Genomic DNA, 26545 nt, shown 5'->3' on the forward strand with positions numbered 1-26545 from the left:
GATCACCAATAAACTAAGAAAATCAGACAACCCTGGAGGCACACAATTATAACTAAAATATAGTAAAAATAATCAAACTAATTAATAAATGTCCATAAGCCAACTACCCTTAATTACAACCCAGGGTCTACAAGAAAGTAAAGTGGTCGAGCACCACTACCAATAATCTGGATTTCTAAGCTTAGGAATGACGCAAATGACTTTAAGTGAGATATTGGGTGTTCAAGTCTTTAGCCTTCTTGGATCTCTCCTCCTTGGACTCTTGGATTTCTCCTCTTTGGACTCCATGGATTCATCATTTCTTGAATATCTAAATAAAGAGACAAATATCCCTTTTTAGGAGAGTATTGCCTTTTCTCTTTGGATATATAAAAGCCATCCAAACTCGATCTTTCAAATGGAAGAAGACTCTCCCCTTTGAGGATGCCTTCTTCTTTTGGAATTCGAGTTGGATAAGGATATCCTGACTCAAATATCATTTTCACAACTCAAACTAATATTATAAATATTACATTAATTGAAAGTAGTAAATTCTAGACTCCTACAAGGTTATTATAATAAAAATCTCAAGCAGTTTATATAGAAACAAAAATACTCATCACAGCCACATGCTTGATCATGCTCTTAATTATGAGGGCTAAGAAATCCACCTGTAGTAGTTATAATTATGATTTTATTTGGCCCTCATTTATTTTGGGGGGTTGAGCAATTCTTAAGCGCCTACATAAAATATTATTAGTATTTTTAAATCATGATAGTTTCCCCCCTTTTATTTAACGCTACATGAGCATGGCCACTTGCAGGAGACATTATTAGTATAAAAATATTGTTCCTAACCTATGGGTAAATATATCACCCATCACATCAATCCACATAGTGCAGTAAAAGTAAGCAAACACAATATCAATTTTCATAACATGCAATAAAATCTCGGAAAGCCCGACATACAGTAGAAAAATAAACACCAACCTAGCCTAAGTTTAGAAGTGGTGCCCTAATAAATAATTTTATGTGCGTGTAAGGCTTGTGTGGTTTTGAATAGGTCATATGTAGGATGATTAGTTCAAGTTGCCTAAGGTTAGAATTTGTTGAAGGCTATAAAAGAAAATTTTAATTAAAGTTTAAATATTAGTGAATTAGGATCTATTTCAGTTAATTTAGTTAGTTGATCACTTTTTAATATTTAGGGTAATGATATTTGAAGTTCAAATTATATTATCCAATTTTGAAAAGTCTCGGGTCCTCCTAGGTGTTAGGTTAAGGGGGTCCAAAAGGTCACTATAGGAAATAGGCTAGGTTTGGGGTTTCTAACCTTTTTGATAAATACTAGGGCTTAAGATGAGTAGTTAGGCTTTGAGTTTGCTGAATTTGGAGTTTCCTATACAAAATTATGAACTTTCAAAGATTTGGGCATTTAAGGGAATAATTAAAACTACCTAATTAGGGGTGATTTTAGGGTTTTGATCCAAATCAGCTCCAAACTAATTGGAATCATCCCCAAAGGTTAGAAATGACCTAAGAAGGTATTCCCAAGTGTTTGGGAAAAATTTAGAATTTTAATAATTTTTAATTATCTAATAGGGGTAAAAAGTTAATTTTTAATTAGGGTTGAATTAAGGGTCATGCTAAGGTCAAACTAAGGGTTAAATTTAAAGAGTTTGAGTTATGGTAGGAAATTTTTTGATTTAAAATAGATTTATTATAATTTTTAGAATGTATCGGGCCCTAATTAACGGGTAAATTAGGGTTGGTTAATTAAAGGGTCTAAAGAGCCCTAAAAAAATCCAAGAAAATTCTGGGATGTTTAAGATGTCACTAAGTTTAAATGATCTATCCTAGCTCCTAAAATTTTTCTAAGTTTATTAGACGGATCCTTAATTTTTTTCAATCAATGATCTATCCTAGCTTCTAAAATTTTTCTAAGTTTATTAGACGTATCCTTAATTTTTGTCCTTAAGGTGTCACTATGTTAGAGGGATTTAAAATAAAGTTGTGGAATAAACCTTGAGGTAACAATGTAGGGAATACAAAAAAATAATAAACAAACAATATCTTTAGATCTAGAAGAGACTAAACTAAGTGCTCGTATATCCTACACATATAAAGTATGATAAAAGAAAAATAAGTGTGCTTAATGAAGTATTAGTGAATGATTGGAACTCAATCATTTACTAATCCAATCTCCCATGATTGCTATTCAAATGAATAATCTATGTTCAAAATTTCACAAGTAGTGGATCCTATGAAATTATGGTTTAAAATATAAGTAATTTTAAAATAATTTAAAATACTTATAAATATATAGATTTTGGAAAATAGGGTAATTAAAAATAAATCAATTTATAATAAATACATATAGGAAAGATCCACTGACCACCCTAATGAGATTTTAAAATGATTTAAAAATAATTTTTAATTTCAAAATAATTAGTATATTAATTATTTAGATAATAGCTAAATAATCAAATAATTAAATATAAATATAAATCTGCTAGAAAAAGTAAACTTAATTTTTTGAAATAATTTTAAATTAAAATACATAATTTTCTGAAAAGAAAGAGGTATGGTACGCCAAAATCTGATTTAAAATGAATAAGTTATGAATTTTTTAAGTTTTAAAGGTAATAAAAGGGTTCCAAGAAAACAAATTTAAAATAATTAATATTTAAAAATAATTATTAAAATAAACTACACAAAAAATATAGTGTATAATAATAATAATAATAATTAATAATAATTTTTTAATTAAAATAATAATAATAATAATAAAGTAATTAAAGTTATTAAAATAATTATAATATCAATAATAATAAAATAATATTTAAGATGATAATAATGATACTCAAAATACTTAAAATAATAATAATAATATTGGTGACAATAAAATAATAATAATTAAAATAGAATAATAATATTATTAAACTAATAATTTGCATTATTTTATTAATATGTTAAAAAATATATAATATTTTTAATTAAATTTTTTTAAAATTGTAGAGAATCAAAATACGAGCAAAACAATATATTGTACGAAATTTTTGGATTAAAAATGAAAATTTGATGCTTTATTGAAGAAATCTGATTTTAAAAAAAGAATTTAAAAATTAATATTAATTAAAAAAATGGCGGCGGGCCACGTGGCGCCCTCTGGTTCGCGGGTTCAAATCACAGTGGCGGCTAGGGCTATGTGGCGGCACAGGAATGGCTCCCGTGATCGCGGCAATGATTGTCGCGGCGACGGATGGCACAGGCCATACGGTGGGCAAGGATTCGCTTCCCCGTCCCAGGCAATGATTGGGGCGATGCAGGAATCAGTGCCCAGCCACTTAATTACGTCGGCATGGATGCAGAGCCGTCCAATGCTCTGCTGCTTAAAACGGGTGGCCCAGATCTCACTAGACGATGAGAAGCCACAGCGGATCGATACACGGGATCGGACAGGAGCGCAAAATAGCGTGATCTTAACCTTTGATCATGAGATCAACGGTCCAGATTTCTTGCCATACAAGCCGGACGTATACCAAAATCCTAACACATTTTTTGACTCATTCTCGTAAGCAGCTCAATGAAAATCAATGAAATTTGGAGCACAATGTCTATGTATGGAGAGCATTCTTTGGGGAGAAAAATTTTGATCTAAAATGTGATAAATCACAAGTTATTTAAATCTAAGTGCTCTAGTTTAGGGTTTGAGTTTTACCTAATCCATACAGTGGATTTAAAAAGATCTTCGTACGGTTGAGCTTATAGACTGTCCTCATATATTTTCCTAGTTGAACTCGAGCTTCAAAATGCCTTGGATCGAGCTGGGGAAGCCTTGGAACATCTAAGCCCTCGGTTGGCCAGAATCCTCATCGCTGGAAAGGTGTAACCATCGGGTTTGACTTGGGGAAAGTGGGGGAAGGTCATGGGAGTCTCCTCACCAAATTTCAGGGGCTGAGGAGATCTATCCAAGGTGCAATTACAAAAAATCCTCAAAACCTAATTTTTCCCTATTTAAAGGCTCCTAACTCCAAGGGGATGGATAGGATTCAATCTAGAGTTCATTAGGAGGGAAAATAAGCTAAATTTTCTATGGTTTAAATCCCAATGCATTAAGAAGGCTTTAAATGCACTTGATAGGCTCTTAATGGGCTTAAATAGGTCATTTTGACCTATTTAAGACTTGGGTTGGCCAAGTCAATGGATGACCTGGTCAACCCAGTCAAATAGGTCAAAGGGGATGAGTTGAATCCAATGGGTAGGATAATATTTAGGCTTGAAATGAAATTAGACCCATTAAGGCCAATTGGGTCCACCTAGGTTGACCTGGTCAACTAGGTTGACCCAGGGCATGGGTCTAGGCCTAGTAGATTGGGTTTGACCCACTGAGTCCAAAGGTGAGGAGGAATGAGCTCGAGAGGGTTTGGATTCGATTTGAAATTGAATGGAAGGGTTTAGGTCCATTTCGGCCAACTTGTGTTAACCTGGTCAATCAGGTTGACCCAGGACTCTGGTCTAAACTCAACAAAGTTGGTTCGACTGCTGAGCCCAGTGGAGGGGAGAGATTGAGCAGGTTAACCATGGTTGACCTGGTCAACCAGGTCGACCCAAAACCTGGGTCTGGGCTTAACATACTCAGGTTGACCCACTGAACTGACTGGGATGGGCCTCAAGGCCTAGCCTGGTCAATTTGACCAGGTCAACCCCCTTGACCAAAGGTTTAACAAAATCAAGGTAACCAATATTGTACATGGCAAAGTTGGGGTTAAAAGAATCCAATGATATGAAAGATATTCTCAACAAAAGTTTGTTTGTTCATTTAGTCGGTAGGATTATAGTCAAGCAATAGAATTTGAAGGGACCTTAGTCAGGCGACAGAGGTTGGAGGGACTGTAGTTATGAAGAAAATTTGAGTTGAACTCTATGATTCTTGAAGCCTCAGAGCTCTCTCCAATCTCCAGCTAAAAACCTCTTCATGAAGAGAGCATATGTTTATTTATAAAATTTTTGTCAGTGGCATGTTCCATAAATATGAAAAAGATCTAGGATAATTTTGGAGTGCTCCATCAGACGTCTTATATTGATTTCCTCGATCATATAATACTCATTTAAGATTTAATTACCTTAATGATGTTTTAATTAAGTGTTATTAAGCTTGTTAGATTCGTCTTGTCGAGCCACTCGATTTGACTATATCATCCAATTTATGCTTTAAACCTTCCAAATGTGCTTCAACCCCCATTTTGGACCCAATTGGGTTTGGATTGGACCAATTTTGGTGTTGTTGGGTCCATCTCTTCGAGACATTCAGTTGAACTATAAGTTTGTTAAAAGTGGAGTTTAGATAGTCCCAATTTTAATTTTAAAAGTTTCCAACTTGAATATGCCTCAAATTTAATGCTCGATATCAATCTCAAAAAAATTTTATACTAAAAATAGTTTTAAAAACATTAAGTTAGCTGTCCTAAATGGAGCCATAATTTTAACTTGGCTCATTATTTATATTAAGGAGGTTACTAAGACTTCTTTTTAGAATTTTATGTTGTTTAGCATTTAGAATGGGGTACTATCTCAAATTTTAATTTGTGATAGAAGATTGGATGGAAATCTAACTAGAATATTTAATATATTCTAGATTATTTAATAGAATACTACTCAGTTGAATTAATTTATATTGAAGAGGTAGAGATGAATCAATAAAAAATATTTCACATAATCAAAACTGATTGTTAGAGCATTATTCAATAAAATTAATCTGCATTGAAGAGATTGAGAAAAATTCATCCTAAATGTTTGGTGTATCCAATGTTGTTTATCAAAATATTAATTGATGGTGTTAATCTATGTGAAAGTGGTTGAGAGAAATACATTAGGGATGTTTGACATATCCAATGTTATTTTTTAGAGCGTTGTTCGATGATTTTAATCTATGTAAAAAGATCGAGAAAAATATGTCAATGATATCTGACCTATTTAAGGCTATTTAAGGCTATTTGTCGGATTATTGCTCAAGACATTAAGCATAAAAAGATAATTGCTAGCGAGATTTCTTTTGATGCATACACAGATATTAGATGAAAAAATTGTGTGCATTATGCTTGAGATACATGAATATTACTTTGAAGTTGTAACCAAAGTTGATCCTCTAATATATGATGTTCATACTTATTTTAAGGCTTCGCTTGGAACAGCTTCTTTGTTGCTTTTTAAAATAGTTTTCTAGTTAAAATTTTTTTGAATTGAAAAATTTTTAACTAAAAAATAATTTTATAAAGTAGCAAAAAAGTTGTCCCAAACGAAATCTAAGTTTTGAATTTTGATCCATGTGTTGCACTTTCAGATAAGCCCTACGTTGAGCATAGAAAAGTTACAGCTACGATATTACTTTTCGTATGTGAAAATTATACTAGAAAAATAGGGGAAAAAAGATTAACTATGCATACACTAATAAAATTGATGCAAAACAAGTTGATCAAAATTGATAAAATAATTTTTGCTCTGTCATCATATGCTAAGTATAATGCCATTAAATTCACGTTATCATGCCTTATTTTAATATTTATTTAAATCCTCACAGCTCATGTTGTTAATTATACAAATGCATTTTAGATTATATTTTGAATTTTATATGATAGTAGTTTTAAATCTAAGGCTTCGTTTGATTGGAAGTTTTTGGTGCATATTCCATTTTAAAATGACAATTTTTTTTCTTTTTTATTGTTTGGTTCGTCGAATCACAATCCCAATAACACTTTTTTTTTTAATTTTTCTGTTGTTTTGAGAAAGCTTTTTATATGCTTCTCCATTATAAAATTCCATTTTCTGAACCAATGTTTCTTAAAACTGTCTTTTATAAAAGTACCAAATAACCAAACGAAACCTAAATCCAAAATATGAATCGATTTACGTGTAAAATTATAACCCCGATTTTCTTCTATCGATAAAGACTAAGTAATTGATATATTCTCAAAAAGTAATCATGATTAGGCACATATCTCAAGGATAAATAAAGGTGGAAATTTTCAAAATTAAATTTGGGACCATCTAAACTTTGATTTCTGTAAACTTATTGCTGAACTGAAAGTCTTAAAAAGAAGAACCCAACAACACCAAATTCGATCCAATCCGAGGCCAAATGAGTCCAAATCAAAGCTTGAAGATCATTTGGAAGTTTTAAATCATAAATTGGATGAACAAACAATTTCCAAACATAACATGCTTATAGTTGAATTCAGTGCCCAACAAGACGAATCCAACGAGTCCAAGATCGTCTAATCCTAACATAATTAAGGCACTCAAATACTTCATAAGAGATCCATGATCAAATGAATCAAAATCGGTCGTCCATTCAAAACACTCCCATCATATCCTTGATCTCATCCCTATTTACTGGTCATGTCACTCGTAAAAAACTATAAATAGACCCCTCATTCTTTATTTAGCGAGGAGGAAGGAGGGGAGCAAGTAAGAAAAATAAGAGATTAGAGGAAGAGAAATATGAGATCTCTCTTACCACCAACCTCCTCCTCAACCATCGCCCAGCTATCGATTATAATTGGATTTATGCTTAGCCATCGATTGTTGTCGGACTTCCCCCCGGCCACCGACTATTGCTGGATTTACACCGGCCACCATCCATCGTCAAAATTTTGTCAGACTTTAGGCCGACCCCCAACTATTATTGGATTAACACCCAGCCACTGACAATTGTCGAACTTCCACCTGACCACCAATTATTGTTGGACTTAGGTTCAGTCACCGATTATAATCAAATCTCCTCCCGATGATGATCTTTCCCACCATTTTTGCCCATCGACTATGGTCCTTCTAACCTCCATCACATGCTAACTACGATCATTCCACTTGTTGAGTCTAGAAATTATGTAGTTAAGCCTAAGTGATTGTCCCAAGGCTACCAAGAGGGGGGTGAATTGATAGTTTAAAAAATTTAAGTCCTCTTTTAGAAAATTATTGAACCGAAATAAATTTTCTTTTAAATTTTGCAGAAATATGTTTTTCAACCATAGAGTTTTTAAAACTAAAATATAAAGTGCGGAAGCGTAAAAACAGTAAAGTAAATGACACCAGATTTATAGTGGTTCGGTCTATAACCAGACCTACATCCACTCCTCAGAGGCACCCTCTGAGTATTGCACTAATACCAATAGTGACTCTCCTTTTGCACCCACAGCAAGGCGGAGAATCATTTACAACACACTCTTTTCACCACTCCCCGGTGCGGCAGAGAACCGTCCATCCTTTTACACAATTCCTAGGGTTGGCAGAGAACCGTTCGTCCTTTCACACTATCCCCAGTGTTGGCAGAGAACCGTTCGTCCTTTTACACTCTCCTAGTGTGGGCAAAAACCCTTCAGCTGTTTACACTCTCCAAGTGTGGGCAGAGAACCCTTCGGCTGTTCACACTCTCCAAGTGTCGGCAGAGAACCGGATCTCCTTGACAGATCTTCTCACAAGAATCTAGAAGGAAGAAGGAAAAGAGTGAAGTAATCCCATTTCACAATTAGAGACTCTTACCTTTGAACTCCAAGTGAAGCCTTCTCGCTCCAGTGGTAGGAATCCTCTCTTGAATGCTCTCTTCCACTCTCTTTCCCCCGAGTGTCAACATTTTTATTACTTCCAAGCACAAACTCATTGTTAGAAATATTTAACTCAGACTCCGATTCAGAATCCGAAGAATCAACCAGCCAATCTCCCTGTTTTCTAATCGTCAAACCAGATGAATTACCCATACAAGTAGCCATCTCATTAACATCCACCTCATTGACTGGCACCACAACCAAGTTTTTGGTAGAAGAAAACCTCTCCACACTAACCATATGCGTAGACTCATCCACAAGCCCGACAGAAACAACAGGTATCCCACCATCAGTACCACATTCCAAATTCTTTGTAACCTGCATACCACCATTTTCAACCACAACACACATAACAAGTGAAATCTCAGAACCCGCTAGCGGTACCGAAGCCGCCAGAGGTTCCAAATTACAAGCCGCAAGCTCAGAAACATTCAGCAAACCATTGCTCGAAGGAAAAAAAAGGGGTAGCCGTATGCGACAGAACACAATCACCAGCATCAGCCGTCAAAATACCACCATCACTAGCCAACAACTTCAATTACTAACACCCACCGATATACCCAAATTACCCGGAACAACCCCATCAGCCGGCGAAAAGCCCTCGGCCTCCACAGTAAGAAAAGCCACCCCAGCCATCTCATGATTAACCAAAACATTAGCCACATTTTCCGGAACAGAGGAAATATCCAAACCTTCATTTAACACACCAGCAACCGGTAAAACCTCAACAGTATCAATCGCAATAACAGCTTTACCAAAGCTAGAATCGGATTTGCATTTACCAGACACATGCCCTAAACATTTACAAACACTACAAAAATGAGAAAATTCATCAAAAACCACATCCTGAACATATCCTTGAGCCTCAGAACCTAACCAAACTTGCTTCGTAAATTTTTTGGTAATATACATTTCAACTAAAACACGAGCATTGGATGGACGTGAACCAGCCGATGTTGCTTCATCTATTTTTAATGGTTTGCCAAATAACTCACCAAGCCCAAACAGAATCCTTGGCGCAAAGAAATGAGGACGAAGATGAGGAAATGAAATTCAAATCGGGATGATCGGCGACTCAACTCCGATATCTAATGTAGGAGACCATTTCGTTACTTTCATAAAACAATTGAAAACCATGTAAGACCGGTGGAAAAAAACTCTACAATAGTCTAAATCGTTGGATAACTTAATCAAAATGTGTGTAGAATCCAAAACGGTCACAGAGACTTCACCGTTCAGCTTCAAATTAAAGAAAAATTTGCGAATCGCGTCAAGAGGAGGACGTTTCGACGGGAAGAAACCAACTAACGAAAACCGAAAAGGAACAGCCAAATCCCTAATTTCCTCATCAGAAACCCAAAGAGATGGTATACCACGAAAGGTAGAATGCCTCAAATCTGGAAAAGAGGAAGACAATCCAGCTAGCGCTTGAAGAAAAGATTTAGAGTGAGAGATCCCCCCGAAAAAATCGGGATCTTTCAATTTGATCGGAGCCATACCGGTAAAATCGGAAGAAAATAAAAACTACAAACCCCAGTAACACAGAAAAGAGAGACGATAAACTTTCCTGAAGAAACGGGCTAGAAACCCCCACCGGCGGGGGCCAAAGCCGGAACCCTAGCCGCCAAAGGAAAAGCGCACTAGCTCGAGAGCGAAGGAGAGAAATTGGTTGACCGTATCTTTGTACTATATATATATATATAGGGGAATATGATTTTGTATATCCCATAATATTTGAAAACGGATAAATCTGTCTGATGTTGAGAAAATACGCCCAACAATTTTGTTTGGACAAAAATATCCCTTGAACCTATATGGAGCAATTTTATGGTCAACAAATCTAATAATATTACAAACCTTCACGAATAATGACCTTTAGAGATAAAGGCGCGGAGCGTATTTTCTCAACATCAGACATATTGATGTTTGTATATATACTATAAAGTTATGATACCTTCAGATACCATCTCACCTACATTAAACACCTTTTAAATAATGATATATTTGATTCATACAATAAAATAGTCTATTTAGAAATTTATAGAGAAACATTTTAATAATTTTAGATTGATTCATTTGATCATATATTATTTTTTCAGCATTAAAATGTCTTAATAATCTTAGAATTAAATATTCTTTGTTGCATTGGATTCCTCTAGGCGAGACACACAATTTGACTATAAGCTTAGATTCATTTGCTAGCTCCACAACTTTCAAAGACTTGATATTGTCTCCAATGTCTTATGAGTCAAAAAGGTTAATGGAAGACTCAAGTAGAAAACCTTATGGAAGCCAGCCTTTGGTTTGCCACAGGATTTAGCTTTGCTTCCAAGTTGTCTAAGATTTGGGAGTGTGTAGTTTCGAGAAAGCAAATTGACAAGAGACGACTACCCAATGGGAGAACATCAATTCCTTTTCAGTACTTTGGTGTCCTTCTTTGAAACATGCAAATATATCTCATCATTGTATCATTTATGTTAAGATTCAATATCATTCCATCGAAGAAATATCTACCCACCAAATCTACATATTGCTTCAATAGTTTCAAGCTATCATAAACATTTTGCTTGTGTTGAGTGGAAATGGCAGCCTTAGAAATTATTTAGGTATTGTATGCAAGAAGAAGTTGAATATTATTATAAGCATATTTATTGCATAGGGGGAAATTATAAGATATATAATTTTTTTATTAGAGAGTGTGGATTAAAGAAGATTAAAGATAAATTTGATATCTCAATGATCAAATTCATCTTCAACTAAGAAAATAGTTAATTAGTTATTCGTATTTTTACACAATTTGGTATTTCATTAATCTTTAAGGGGTGGAACACAAGAAATCTCAATTATCTTTAACATTGTCTAATAATATTTAGTAGAAAAAATAAAATAACACCATTGTTATCCTCTTTATTATAGTTTGACACTGAACTCCTCATCTTTAACACGCTATTGATCTCATCCCCATTCGATAGCAAGATCTCGAAGCCACTTCTTTCGCCTTTTCTTCGGTATTCACACAATGTTGATTCCATGGATCATTTTTTCCATTGAGGACCCACATCAATTTTCTTATCTTTTTATTTCATTAATCTGTATGGGATGGAACACAAGAAATCTCATTTGTATTTAACATTGTCCAATAATATTTGGTAAAAAGAATAAAATAACACCATTGCTATCCTCTTTATTATAATTTGACACTGAACTCCTCATCTTTCACATGCCTTTGATATCATCCCCATTCGATAGCAGGATCCCGAAGCCACTTCTTTGTTATTCATACAATGTTGTTTACATTGATCTTTTTTTCCCATTAAAGTCCCACATCAATTTTCTTATCTCTTCTTCCTTATACGTCGTTAGTCCCATAAATCTCCTTCCCTTCAAGATTCCATTGTGACTTTCCTCTTCTCTTCGTCGTCTCTAGTTTTCTCTTTAGATTTTTTTTCTGGCTTTTGTCTTTTTGGGTTTTATTTGTTTCCTTGTAATAGATAGGAACTCAAGCTCATTAGGTTTTCCTTCAAATGCTGCATTTTTAGTGAGCTTTTATTCCTTTAATGATTTGTACTTTTCATCATTATGTAACTTGTAGTCCTCTTTGTGAATTTTTACACAAAAAAAGGAGAAATATTGTTAGCTATATTTGATCATCATTTTCTTACATATTACATGTGATTTTGTGCCATCATCTTCTTATAAACTAAGGGTGCATCATTCCACAAGCAAATGCATGAAAATTGTACTAATTTATGAGTGTTTGAAGCTTTGTCCTAAGAAGATATGTTTTTGCTAACCCACCACTTATAACGGATCTGATTCTTCTTATATATGAGATGTTAATTATAAAATTTTGTTAACAGTATAATAACTTATGACAACGAGATGACGAGAAGCACTGCTCCTGAAAGGTCAAGAAACATAATAAATTAAAAAAATAAGATAAATGCAATATAAATTAAAAGAGTTATTTTCCGAGATTATTATGAACAATCAATTACAAAATAGAATTTGAAGTCAATAGATATATGAATGATACTTTTGTCAATCAGATTAAGAAAAAAATGATTGATTGTATTGATAGTAAAATAATTATTTATCTCTTTCATAATATGAGTAATAAGCACTATAGATTGCAAGTTTTATCACCTTATATTTTAGCTTTTAAAATAAAATTTTAAATAAAAAATTTTAAAAATTGCAAATGTTGACATTAAATCTAGATGAAAAAAATTTAGAGAATATTTGAGAAATCTATTTTATGCCCCTAAAAAAATTTTAGGCTGCATCACCAGACATCAGCATGCTATGCTGATGAGACTCAGGCTTTGTTTGGGACAGCTTTCTTACTACTTCTTAAAGCAACTTTTTAGTACAAGATATAAAATATTATTTGTATTAAAAAGTTGTTTTAAGAAGTAATAAGAAAACTATCCCAAACAAAACCTTAAATTCACTTACTGTTCACTCTCGAATTGTGTAATTACAGACTTTTGACATCTTGGCTGGTAAGAATACTACAATTCCTTGGATTTGAAAAAAAGAAACGAGAGCCCTGAATTCATATCTTACAAAGAAGCTGCCTTGATAACTCCCTTGTTAGATTACCTTGTTAGATTAGTAAATGTCTAAATTAATTTTTAAAGTTTTTAGATGCATCACTTTTAGTCTCAAAATTTTCTAGAGATTTAAGTTTCATTTGGGACAACTTATTTGTTACTTTCTAAAACATCTTTATAATACAAAAAATCACTAATTCACGAAATTTATACACGAAATCTGTGTACTAAAAAACTGCTTTAAAAAACATCAAAAAAACTATCCCAAACGAATCCTTAATTTAGGCTTCATTTCGGACACTTTCTTATTATTTTCTAAAATAATTTTATTGGTACAAAAATTTATTGAAATAAAATTTATTTTACTAAAAAACTCTTTTATAACGCAGTAAAAAAATTATCCGAAACAAATAGAATTTAGAGGAAAGTTTCGTGAGGTCATTTTTGAACTTTTTAAGATCAATCTTTAGACCTTAAATATATATATATATAATGGCTTCACAAAAAGCTTTCCTCCACCCATTTTTATTCAAATAAACGACAAAATTAATGGTACAATCAAATTTGTTCAAGTTTAATAGCTTAAGATCAAATTAAATACCTAAAAAAAATATACGATTTAAATGAACACCCAAAATATCAAGAAACCTTTTTGGCAATTTATTCTGCAGCTCTAGCTATTAGGTGCTGCACATGCATGGCTTCAGTATTCTCTAAATGGCCTGCAGCAATGCTCTACTATTGAGAGCAATAACGAAAACCCTTTTTGTCAATAGCTCATTGTCTGTTCCTGTTGTGCAGCATCTCAAGACAATATAACAGCAGATTTCTTTTGAATCAAATCGGCAGATTCTACATGATAGGAAACTGCAGCTGCAATCGTAGACATGACTTTGCAGTGAGTGAAAGCAACCATTTAGAAACATTCACATCCAAGATACCAGCTGTATCCTTTGTGGTGCGCACACTGAAACCTTGACACATATGATTTTTTTTTTTTTGGGAAAATTATAGTGCAAAACCCATTTCTATTAAAAGAAACTAGTTATAGGTGTGAAAATATAAACCTTGCAATAAAAAAACCAGCCAAAAGGATGCCAAAGGAGGCTGTGTAAATAGCTACACATACAAAAGCTAACTAACCAAAAAAAAAAAAAAAAAAAAAAAAAAAAAAAAAAAAAAAAAAAAAAACAATTCTATCTGAAAGAGCAGGAGGGCTTAGTTCAAAAGCAATTGCCGCAAAAGAAGACCATTCCCCTGGTTGCAAAGTAGAAAGCAGCTGCAATGAGTGAGGGACCAAAATCTCTGCCGTCCCAATCCGCACATCATTGCCCACCAATACCAATATCTCGAGCCAGAAGAATAAGAAAAAGGCAATAAAACTGTTCTTACATGGCCATCAAAATCAAATTCTCGGGCTAGAGGTAAAAATCTGATAACAAAACTGCACTTGCTCCACCAAAATATCTTGCTTCAGCACAAAAAGAGGAGGCTAGAAACTTAAGTATTACATCAATTGAAACAGAAATTCTACTTTTGTTAATATTCATTCTCAGTGCTGAAAAAGCTTATTCCCTCGTTTCAGAGCTTTTACCTTAGGCCTAACATTGCCCAAGCTTTCAATCACGTTGGTAGTCTCTCAGTACCTCAAAACATTAAATGTGTCATTCTTCTCACCCTCAAACGCTATTATTTACTACTTGTGGATCGAATGGAATAATATGAGATTTAACTTTACTGTTATGTGTGTCTTCACTCTTACCAAAAGGATTGCTAGAGCAATGAATTTAAAGATTTCAGGTTGGAAAGATGGGGATTCTGTGAAGGAAAGACTAAATTTTAGATATGCCGCATAGTTTTGTTTTTGTTGAATGGTTGTTTCTGGAAGATGTACATCAATGTCTCCCTTGGTTGTTCTATTCAATACGCCTTAATACTTTGGAGGGTGGATTGGGCCGTGGGAGTTTCTCGAGTAGTACTATTTGTTATGGAATTTTGCTGCATCATTGTGGTTTTAACATCCCTACTCGTCCGTTTGCCTTCAACATATACACTTTTTGGCTGGCATAATTTTTTGGGCCTGAACGATGATGAAGCCTGCTGACTTGCACTTTGGATGGTCTCCGGGCAACTAAAGGAGCATATGAATAGCGATTTTTGATTATGCTTGTATTTCTGAGTTCAGGCCGACAGTGTTGAACGGTACAGAAAACAGAGAATGGAAAAATAACAAGGGAAATTTTATTTCATCATAACAGAGAAATACAAATACAATGCTATATATAGACCGAAAGTAAGCTAGAGAAATACATTTCTAAGATGTGGTTTTATTATCTAACAGACAGGTCTTCCAGTCAATTTTTGTTAATTTTGTTCCTGTTAGCTTCCTCTCCATGTACGCTTCTACTTGCTTCTTATAGGTTTCTTTTACTTACACATGTACACTTTTGATTTTAAATAAGATCGGCTAAGCCTTCAATTTTCTCAAAAAAAAAAAAAGAAGAAAAAAGCAACCATTTGCTATTAGAATGCTGTGCTAGAATAACGTTGTTTTTTAAAATAGAATAACTAAATCAATGGTTAGTTATACATGCTAAAGCAAGGTAAAAAAGATCGAGTCTTTTATTTTATTTTATTTTTGAAATAAATTGATCCATGGGGCATGCAACAGTTCAGCACACCAAAGCTAGCCAGATGGACCGGTTCTCTGGTTATTCGAATAAAATAGTAGGTGGATTGGTGGAAGAATCGAATTGCAAAGAACAGCAATACATTTACGCTGTAAGCCCAGTTATATGACTGAAATAACTCGTGTAATCAGAATCTTAAAAAAGAAAAAAAGAAAAAAAAAGGGAACGGGATGTACTTCTTAAGAGAAATGCTAATATCCACAATTGGGGGTTATGAGGGGCAAATTATTATGTCCGGTCACCGGACCTAGAAAATAGGTCCAGACATCCACTAAAAAGTTGTCACGTGGACTGCACTTTGACTGTGCGCTTTGACTACGCTTTAGTTGCGCTTTGGATGCGCATTGAATGCGCTTTACCTGCGCTTGACTTAAAATTCTGAGGACACGTGTACATTCCACGCATCAAATTTTTAGAGGATATCCGGACCTATTTCTAGGTCTGGTGACCTGACGTAATAATTTGCCTATAAAATTGAGAAAGACATGTATGGTACTTCAGGTTGCTATATACTAAATTATATGGTTATGCATTTAGATGAAGGGAAATAAAGGTTAGCTTGTCCATCATAATTTGTGAACTGTAGACAAGATATAATGAGGATTTGTCTGCTCATAAACAATTCCTAAGTAGGATTTGTCTTAGACCTGAAATACATTTGAATGTGTTGTTTATTTCATTTATAAATAAAACTTATGAGGACTTGCAAAAATGAAAAGATTGCAATCTTACATACAAGTTAGTAGCAAAACTTGCAAGGAAGGAGAACCAGGTTATGGGCCATCCTTCAAAGAGCAAGTGAAGAGTCGAGATTGTCCTCCAAAGAGGAGACTATTTTGAGAGAGTCGATTGGGTCAAAGCCATTGCTAGGTGCATCGACTCCATCATTGTCAAAAGGTGTCAAAGATGTCGCCTCTAAGTCATCGATATTGCCAGGAGTCAAAGCTATCACTAGCATGTGATCTGCGAAGCCTTCTACTAGGTGTGTGCATGTTTTATTTAACACACTAATAAAAACAAATTAAATAATTTTAATATTAGTTTTAAGCAATAAATTAAAGACATGAAACAGAACATGCCGCAAGAGCAATGCAATTGGCATTATAACCCACCAATAGCAGTATAGCACAAATAACACGCTATTTTAACACCACATGCCACACTACACAAATAAAATTGCGGTGCGCCTCATTATAGTATGGACAATAGTGTGAGATAGTGATAGCTTCCTATAGAGTTTCATCCCCAAGGTCTCTCTTTTCACAATGACGCTAGCTTCCTCTAGACATGCCAAAAGCTAATGGTGAATAGTGGGCTTAATTGAAATGGTAAGGATAAGTTCTACCAAGATTTCAAATAAGAACAAGAAAAGCCCATTTTGACCAAAATTACTCAACATAGAGAGCAAGGTAAACGTACAAGATAAGTATATTTAGAGAGCACAAAGTTTAGAGTGATTTAATCATCATGAACTATATCCACTATGACAAGGCACTAACAAAAGCTTTTTATTCCTGTTACTAGGGGGCCTTAAAGGACTAGCCTGCATTATAAGAGAGAAATATAGAAGATGTAGGAAAAAGTATAGGAGAGATGAGAAGAAAATAGTAATGCCCAAGGTCTACCAATGCTAGTGCATTTAACAGTGTTAAGCTTCTTAAGTGTACATCCCCTTGGCCGTGGTTCTTCCAAGGTTATTTGTAGATGCATCCTAGTCATTAATGCTCATAAACATTACCTTGAAGTTGTGAGGTTCCTTTGGTCAATGCACGCCAGAGTTGGATAAGATGTTGCAACGCCATTAAATTATATTATTAATATACCAACCTAGCAGAATCTTTGGTCATGGAATTCCAATCATTATGTGCTGGTCACAAGGTACCTAGCATGCCATGGCACATAGTACGATCATAGGGATATAGTGACGCATTAAATGTTATCATCAATAAGTCCGCTATCTCCTTGGGACTCTACATAATGTATTGAGTAGTTGAATTGAAGTCCTTCAAGGAACAAGATGGATCATACTGAGGTAGAGAGGGTCAATCCAAGAATGGGAAAACACAGCTCACCTTAGCCTATTGGATGATAGCTTAGGCTTTAAACAAAGAGGTCTTGGGTTCGAGTCTTTGTGTATGTGAGTTTGTCTTAAATGGCCTAAATGTCCAAAAAAAAAAGGGTGAACAATCCTCGATGTAGAGAGAGGATTCTAAAATAGAAGAAGCTTCCCGAGAACAAGAAGAAACTTCCCTAGCATGTGAAGATTTCTTGAGGATTGATAGACACTAGTCATGTTTCCATCAGCATCTTGCAACGTGCAACACCAAAATGTAGCCACTTGTTGGCATGAAAATTGAAGAGTACAACGAATGTTTTGCATTAAATGCATGTCTATTAGTGGCGGAATGTGCTAGTTTTTGTAAGCTTTACAATGAATGCTTGTTAGAGGTCATGTTGGAGGCGTGTTGAAGAAGAGTTATTGCTTTGAGAGGAATGCTGAGTAGATCATGAAGACCACTGAGACGAACTTGAGGATTCCTAAACAATTTATTAGATAGCTTCCAATCAACATTCATGAGAAATGTTTCAAGAGATATTCTTGCGAGATGTCCTTAAGAGGCTCTTCTGAGACATGCCATATAAGAGGAGACTCTATTGAAGTGGCATCAGTTCATCATTCAGTCATTTTTGTAATTATTATAAATGATACATGGTCAGTGAAGATTTTACCTAATCTTTGGATAATACGTTGGATTTACACCACCATCACATGCCAAATTCGAAAAGTTATCCACTCTCTCAAGAAGGAACGCCTTGAAGCTATCTATCAAATTCTGCAATATGAAAAAGGTCGTCCAAAGAAGGGCTTGTTCATTGGAAAAAAAAAATGCAAAGAGAAGTTGAAGCATGCATCAACATTGACTTAAGCGGATTCTAACACAAATAGGAGGTCAACAACGGTGCATTGCTCCTAAGTAAACATGGTTGCAAGAATTAGTGTAGATGGAGAACATAAGGTCATGGCCAATGGGATTTGTTGTTGCTATGAGTGCAATAGGTTCTAGAAGAATTAAAGAAGTGAAAGAGCTTCTAAATGAATATGTTGTGCAAGAAGGATGCAATAAGTATGGCTCAGCATCTTGTGCAGCATAGCAGAATCAAATACATTGAAATTGATCAAAATTTTATAAAAAGAGAAGTTTATAATCAAATACATTTGTATGCCAAGAAGGAAAACTTGTCCAAGAAGAAACTCAGGAAGGGAACGTACACAAGGAAAGCACCTTAATGACATGTATGTTTAAGGAATAAAATCAGGAAGGAATGCGTATAAGGAAAGCTTGGTGATGGCTTGAACATTCGAGGGAGAAATTCAGTAGAGGAATAGTAAGGAGAGGAATAGGAAATCTGAAATTCAAATTACAGCAATAAAGAATCCAATTTTATATTTTTGTATTGTAGGAAAGTCAGTTGGAATAATGCAATTAGTAACCAATTTAGTGTAACAACATTTATTATTTAAAACCGTGAACAGCCATGTAAAGATTAAGGTGAAAAAAAAAATTCCACTAATGTCAACAAGCACAGTTATCTTCTCATTGTTGTGAAAACAAAATATAACAAAAAAAAAATTGATGGGCTGCAATAGTAAAAAAGTTAAGATAACGTATAGAAGGAAAATTCACATTAAGCAAAGGAAAGACAAAATAATCCATAAAAAGGTACCAGTACCTAAAACATAGTTTATTTACCGAAATTGCTATATAGATAGTGTTTTATCAATGAAATGGGTAGTTAAGGTCCTTAGGACCACGGGAATCTGAAACTGCTTGCTGCGTTTATAATAGATAGGGGTGTCAAAGCTTAACCCAACATGAAAAAGTTTGGGTTTGGGTTAACCCCTTTATCAAACGGGTCATATTCGGGTTTAAAAACTTGACTCGTTTTAAAAATCGGATTAGGTTCGGGTTGACTTGAGAATCCGACTATGGGCTTCGAAAATCCGGCCCCGAATTCTGCCCGCAATGCTTTTTCTTTTTTGGGGAGTTTTAAAGGATTAAGTTTCAGGGTAAATTTTGGAAAAGAAAATGGGTTTGTAGATAAGACACTACCCAGAGATTTCACCCTCATTTTGTGAGGACTTTATGATATGAGTTTTGGTTTCCTATAGGCGCAAGCCCTTATAGTTAATTACTCCTCTCGATAATGAGAGAAAACTTTTGATTAAGGCTAGTCATCAATCATATACATTATATCCGTAGATACGTAGTATCAGGCATATAGTAGCAGCAATGAGCTTATGATGATTCAGATGTTTGAAGGGTAAGAAGATTCGATATTTAAAATAGAAATTTCGTTATCTTGCACTTAAAGCGGATAATGGGGGGAATGGATGATGGACATGATCAAGATCCCATGGTTCCGTCATCCCGGGCCATCGTGGTCCCTGGTTTACTTAGTCAAAGGAGGTAGTCGACCAAACCGGACAGAAGGATCCTTGTCGGCAGTCATGGGTTGATTCGTCCAAGGGTACCTTATAGATCTGTATTGAATATTTATCTAAGGGGATATATTTGAATCCACCTTAGATAACAGAGAGCTTTATGCCCTATCGATCATATCCTATTGATTCATATCTCAAGGATTTGATGCAACTAAAGAGCGTATTCGCTCTGGCCATAACCAGTATTTCATGGTGTCATTTGGCGGCAAAACCACTCGGTTCACAGGGCCTTGGATTATAACCATTTATCTTGCAGTGTCATTTGACGGCAAAACAGCCGGTCAAAAGACACGTACCACGTTCTTATTAGCATGAGATTATTTGAGAATAGATCCTAGTGATATTTTCGACTAGTCATTAGCTCTATGTGAATTGAAGTAAATTTTAATTTGTCAATCCTGACAAACTGTTGAGGAGGGTGGATAGATTTTTGCTTTAAGCATTTTGATGGTTTATTTTCAATTTTTAAATATTTGGGATTTAGATGATTTTGAGATTTTCTATGGAGCTTTAAACTTCGTAGGTTTTTGGGTGGCATTTTGAATTATTTGGAATGGAATCCTCCGGTTGAGATTAACATTCAACACGGCTATCATCGGGGTATTTGGGGTCATTTTCATTTGATGATTGAACCTTATCGACTTTGTCGGTTTGCTGACAGAGGATCAAGTTTCGTAGGTTTTGAACATTTATTGGTGAATTTTCGTTGTTATAAGCCTTGAAGGCCTAATATGAATATATTAAGACAAATATGTCGGTCGCAACAATCCTATATTTGTTTGATGGTTCAAGTCATGTTGACTCCTATTGATCTGCATAGAAGGATCAGATTCAAACTTGAATTCACTTATTGACCCGTGCAATATCCCTAAACTTCACGTGTGTTCCTACAACACGCTCGCTGAGGCCCATGCGGGTTTTATGATTGCGTTTACCCCTTGTGTACCTATGTGTATATAAACTATGGTGCATGTGCGAACGTATTTTGAAATATTTGTAAAAGTCTTATGTCCTCTTGCATAGATGTTGCAGATCCGGTGGCGTGGCATAACAACTTTTGAATAGAGTTGTTCGCTGCTTTATTCAGGTAGACTGTCGTGCACTACTTATTGCTTTATGCAGGTGGATTATAGTGCACTAACAAATCTTCTGCTTATGCTTACAAATGTTGATATATATTACCGTCCTTTTATATTCATTTGTAGATAGCGTGTGTAATAGGTATCCTACAGTAGCTCATAGGAGATCGCCATTTCTATAGTCTTCCAACATTTGTTATGACCTTCAGACTCCATCTGAAAATGACATGTTACATGTTCATGTTTACAGAGGACTCTTCATTTCTACAACATACCCTTCATTATGGCCTATTATGCAAATCAGTATGCTCATTTGTAACTTGATATTAGCTGTCGGTTGAGCCACATTCATCGATGATCTCTTCATGTGCTTTGATTTACAAGTCATTACATGTTGACTGTCACTGCTTATAGTCAGAAGACACTTGATGCTGGTTGTAAGGAGATTATTTCTTTTGCATCTCATCTACCGTCGTTATCTATAAATAGACTAGTGTCCTTTCTACAAACTTCTGTTAATGCTTACAAGTGAATGTAGTGGGGATTACTACATCTTCCTGCATGACTGTTGTAAAGACCATCATTATCTTACTCTAATGTAAATTGGAAATTTGTTGCATTTGTTTTCACGTATTTTAATGCTTGTGGGAGCTATTGTATACATTCTCAAAATAGTTGACATTAGTTGTAGAGAGACTGCATCATGACAAGTCTATTGCTCGTTTGTCACTACATCATCCAAGAGTTTTCTAATGAGTCAGCACACTCATTAGGAATCTCCTCCATTGGTAAGTTTTGGTTCTTTGTCTAGACTTGCGAGTTTGTTAATGTGGACATTGCGAACTACATGGAACTTCACTATCACTTGTGAGTGAATTATGCTTGCAAGAGTTTGGCACATCAACCTGCAAGTCTATGATTAGGACTTGTTCATTATTTGTGAGTTGTTCATATGCAAAGCTCTTCTCTTATCACAAATCTTTATATATATTTTTTATATGATTGATACAAAATACACCACTATTATTATATGATTTGCAATATATGCTCATATCCTTGTTTGTGATCATTTAAATACTCCAAATTGATTGGATTTCATAATCTGCTATTCATATGCATTGAAAACTTATCTTTCTTGAGTCCCTTGCTTATATGCAAACCATTTTTGAAATGTTGCTCGCCATACGTCTTTCATTTGTTTCTCGACGTTGCCCATAACTTTCTCCTTGCACATTGATATCCACTTAGATGGGTTGATTATCACTTAGTTTTATATTCTTATTTTGCTCTAATTGTACATTTATCATCTTAGAGTTTGGTTCCCTATCAATTTGATTCAAGTTATGTTGACATCCACTATGCTTGATCCAAATCAAGTCCAAGTTCACAAGTCCTTGCAAGTCCTTTTGCTTGTATGGTTGGCATCTGCTTGTTTGATGTTTATTTGAATACATTTGAATGTTTGTCGTCATTATATGTAGCTGCTCGTTTCCATTTGTAAGTAGATTATGCATCTCCTTGAAGATATATCGTTATCATATAGTGTTATCATCACTTATGAATTAATGACACATTGCAAATTCATTGATCCACAAATTTTACACAAGTCCAACATTCCATTGGAAAGATTGTATTATCGTTCAAATGAGGTTCCTTATTGATATTTTATCTTAGTTATGTTCAACTTTCAAGTTAGATTCATGTTCATTGCATTTCCACTTGATTCTTGATTGCATATTGATCATGCTTGGATACCTTCCTCCACTAGTCCCTTGTGGTTCAAGTCTTTGCTTGAATTCAAATGTTCAAGTTCCACTCCAAATTGTTCAATTCAAATTCAAATCTCTTATGATTCATTCGAATTCCTTGTGTCATAGTCTGACTTGAATTCTTATGGATCATTCAATTCAAATTGAGCATAGTTCATTGTCAAATCCCACTTGATATTATATGGTTCAAGTTCAATGTCCTCAAGTTCACATGCACTTGGCTCAAGTCTCACTGCTTTGTTTAAATTTGAGTTGGGTTTATGTCCAATTCAAATATGAATTAATGTTTAATTTTGTTTCATTTGAGTTCAAATATAGTTCAAGTTTAAGTTCAAGTGCATTTGAGTCCAAATTAAGTCCTATGGTGTGTTCAATCAAATCCAGGTACTGTCTCATGTTCACCCAAAATTTCGACAGCCTCCCGGCGTCTCGCCCGTTTAGGGGAAACTACAGGAAACTTGGCCTTCCCACCACGTTAAGAAAGCGTGTATGGTAGGTGTCCTCGGACACCGCGACCATATTTTCTTCATCCCCCACCACGGTAAGAAAAGCGTGTATGGGTCTTCTACAGGTACCTGCTTGAAAAGGCAGTTATTTCCCAACAAATGGATACTTATGGGTATCACCACTTCGTCGTACGCATCGCACCGGATTCTCATCCCACCACGCCAAGAAAAATGTGTATAGGCGGTTTTTCGGTGTGCCACGAACGTCGAATAAGGGATTTTAGATGATCACCCGATTTGTCGAGAGCACCGCGACGAACTTCCTCCCACCAAGCTAAGAAAAGTGTGTATAGGTGGTCGTTTTGTAGCGTTGCAACCGTTGAAGGCGGGTTCTCGGAGTTTTAGGATATATAGGGGTTATACCTTGATGACCGGCGGGTGGAGGGCATGTGGATCGAGGCAAGAGAGGCATGCTTCTTTTCTTTTCTCTTGTATTAATTATAATTAATCCTTAATTAATTATAACTAATAAAAATTAATAATAATTAGTTATAATTAAAATGATAATTAATAATAATTAATCATGCTAATTATAATTAATAGAAATAAATTATAATTAGGTAAAATTAATTACAATTAACTTTAATTAATTATAGTTAAGTATTAATTATTAATTATAATAATTAACTATAATAAAAAATTAATTACAATTAATTTTATCTAATTATAACTATTTATTATTAAAAGTAATTAAATATGATTAAAAAGATAATTACAATTAATATTAATTAATCATAACTCATTAATAATAATAATAATTAAATATAATTAAGATAAGTAGTTAATTAGTGAGAAGAGTGAAATCTAAACAAAATTACGCACGGTTTAGGCCAAATGTAGGATTGGAAGGGAAAGTTGTCGAAGGTGCAAAGTCGAACGACAATGAAGGAGTCGGAGAGGAGGCTTCGGGTAGAGGTAGGGAAAGCTCTCTCTCTCTCTCTCTCTCTCTCTCTCTCTCTCTCCTTGTGTGAGAGGTCGGAGGCTTGAGATCCTTGGATAGGCACTGTGGCGAGGTCGGAGGTCTCCGTATGAGGAAGGTTTTGGGATGCTTACGACTGGAGTGGAGGAAGAAGCTTGGGAAGGGCTATCAGGAGCTTCTGGTGTGTGGAGGTCGGAGGCTTCATCGAGTCTGAAGATGTGGGCTTGCGGTTCAGAGAAATGGGAAGCAGCGACGGGGGAGAGAACTGAACGAAGTAACTTCGTTCTCTATTTAACGATGTGCAAAGCGTTGTTTTGAGCAGTGTGCGAGGGATTCGAGCATAAATCCCAGAGCGACTCCGGATGAATAGTGATATAACGGGATTTGAGCAGGATTTGCGGAGGTATTTCGGCAAGTATGAACTTTGTATTTGATTTGATTTTTTTTTTTTTTTTTGTATTCTGTTGTAGAGGTCAACACCGACCATGACCCGAACCCTACGTATAAACCCGCGGTTGCGTGGTTTGGGTGGTTCACTCGTTCAGTCGTTCTCACTTCTCAATTACCTGATTCTCTCAAATCTCATTCTCGAGTCGTCGAGCATATGTTTAGGGTTTTGACTGGCTGTGGCCCTTGCTCATTTCCTCTCGACTCTCGTCATCATCGATACTCGATTCATGCGTACAGGCTATATCTCGCAACCTGCATTCTCGTCGTCGTTGATTCAATAGCTGTTTGTATCTCAATCTCATTATCTATTTGCCTATTTCAGCCAAGGTTTTGATTTTATTGGACTTGTTGATGGTTTTGGAGCTTAGAAGTTGGATAGGGTTCAATCATTCAAGGTTTTTGAGTTTTTATGAATTTAGGGTTTTTTGAATTTAGGGTTTTTCTACTTATGGATTTCTGATTATTATGATTTTTTTTTGTTTTAGGGTTTATCTTTGACTTTTTGTTGTAGCAATAATTTAGGAAGAAATCATGAAAAACGTGAACTACTGGAACTGTAATCCATGAACTATTGGCCTCTATTTTTGTCAGTCATGAACTGTTTCCTATTGGATGTTTAGGGTTATGCTTCCCCTATGCAATATGCAATTAATTAGCAATACGTTGTTGTGGTTGTCAGGTTGTGGACCTTGTGGTTGCAAACTTACAATATGCAGTTATTTGGGTTGTAGCTTTATATATATATATTTATCTTAGTTTTATTGTTGTAATGATTGTCTATTATTTTTATTCAAAAGAAGCTAAGAGACATGATATCATTATTATCATTTGCATCAATCAATTAAAATTCAAGGCTAACATCTCAGTAATTGTATAGTTGTATACTATACTATGTAACCATATTTATTTTGATTTGTTAGATCATATATAGAAGACTCGAATATTATCGATGAAAGTACACCTTTTATTGAAACTGCACAGGTTATAAGTGATCAAAATGAAATTGAAATAGAAGCTGATGAAGTTGATGATGTTGATTTTGGTGACACCATTGAGAAAGAAAAAAATGGGGATAAAGTTGTTAAGAAGAAAAGAAAGATGATTTCAACTGTATGGGGTCATTATGAGATGTTACCCTTGGTTGTTGATGGCAAACAGAGATGTAATTGCAAAAAAAATGTGGCACTACATACTCATGTGACAGTAAAAATAGAACTGACAATTTGAAACGTCATCTTCAATTTTGTAAAAAGAGAAGCACTCATGACATAGGCCAGCTAATTTTACAGTCACCTTCTAGCTTATGTACTTCCTTAGTAGATAACAAGTTTGACCACCAAGAGTTCTGTGATCTACTCACAACTTACATTATTATGCTTGATCTATAATTTCAGTGTGTAGAATGGGTCATTGTAGATTCACTACTGCATTTTCTCTTCCCTGACCTATATTTAGTTTCTAGAAGCACAGCTAGAAGTGACTATAAGAAGTTG

At 34.8% G+C, this 26545-nt stretch overlaps 1 long non-coding RNA gene across 1 annotated transcript in view; it reads right to left on the minus strand.

The window, feature by feature from the left end:
- Positions 1 to 13546: 13546 nt before the first annotated feature.
- Positions 13547 to 26545, minus strand: part of LOC114581045 — a 29698-nt gene continuing 16699 nt past the window's right edge. Inside the window, exon 3 of the long non-coding RNA XR_003702852.1 lies at positions 13547 to 14008. This is a non-coding gene — a long non-coding RNA (uncharacterized LOC114581045). The remainder of the gene's footprint in view (positions 14009 to 26545) is intronic.

Source organism: Dendrobium catenatum, unplaced genomic scaffold (genome assembly GCF_001605985.2).
Source record: "Dendrobium catenatum unplaced genomic scaffold, ASM160598v2 fragScaff_scaffold_1483, whole genome shotgun sequence".
In the NCBI taxonomy this organism is placed as follows: domain Eukaryota; kingdom Viridiplantae; phylum Streptophyta; class Magnoliopsida; order Asparagales; family Orchidaceae; genus Dendrobium; species Dendrobium catenatum.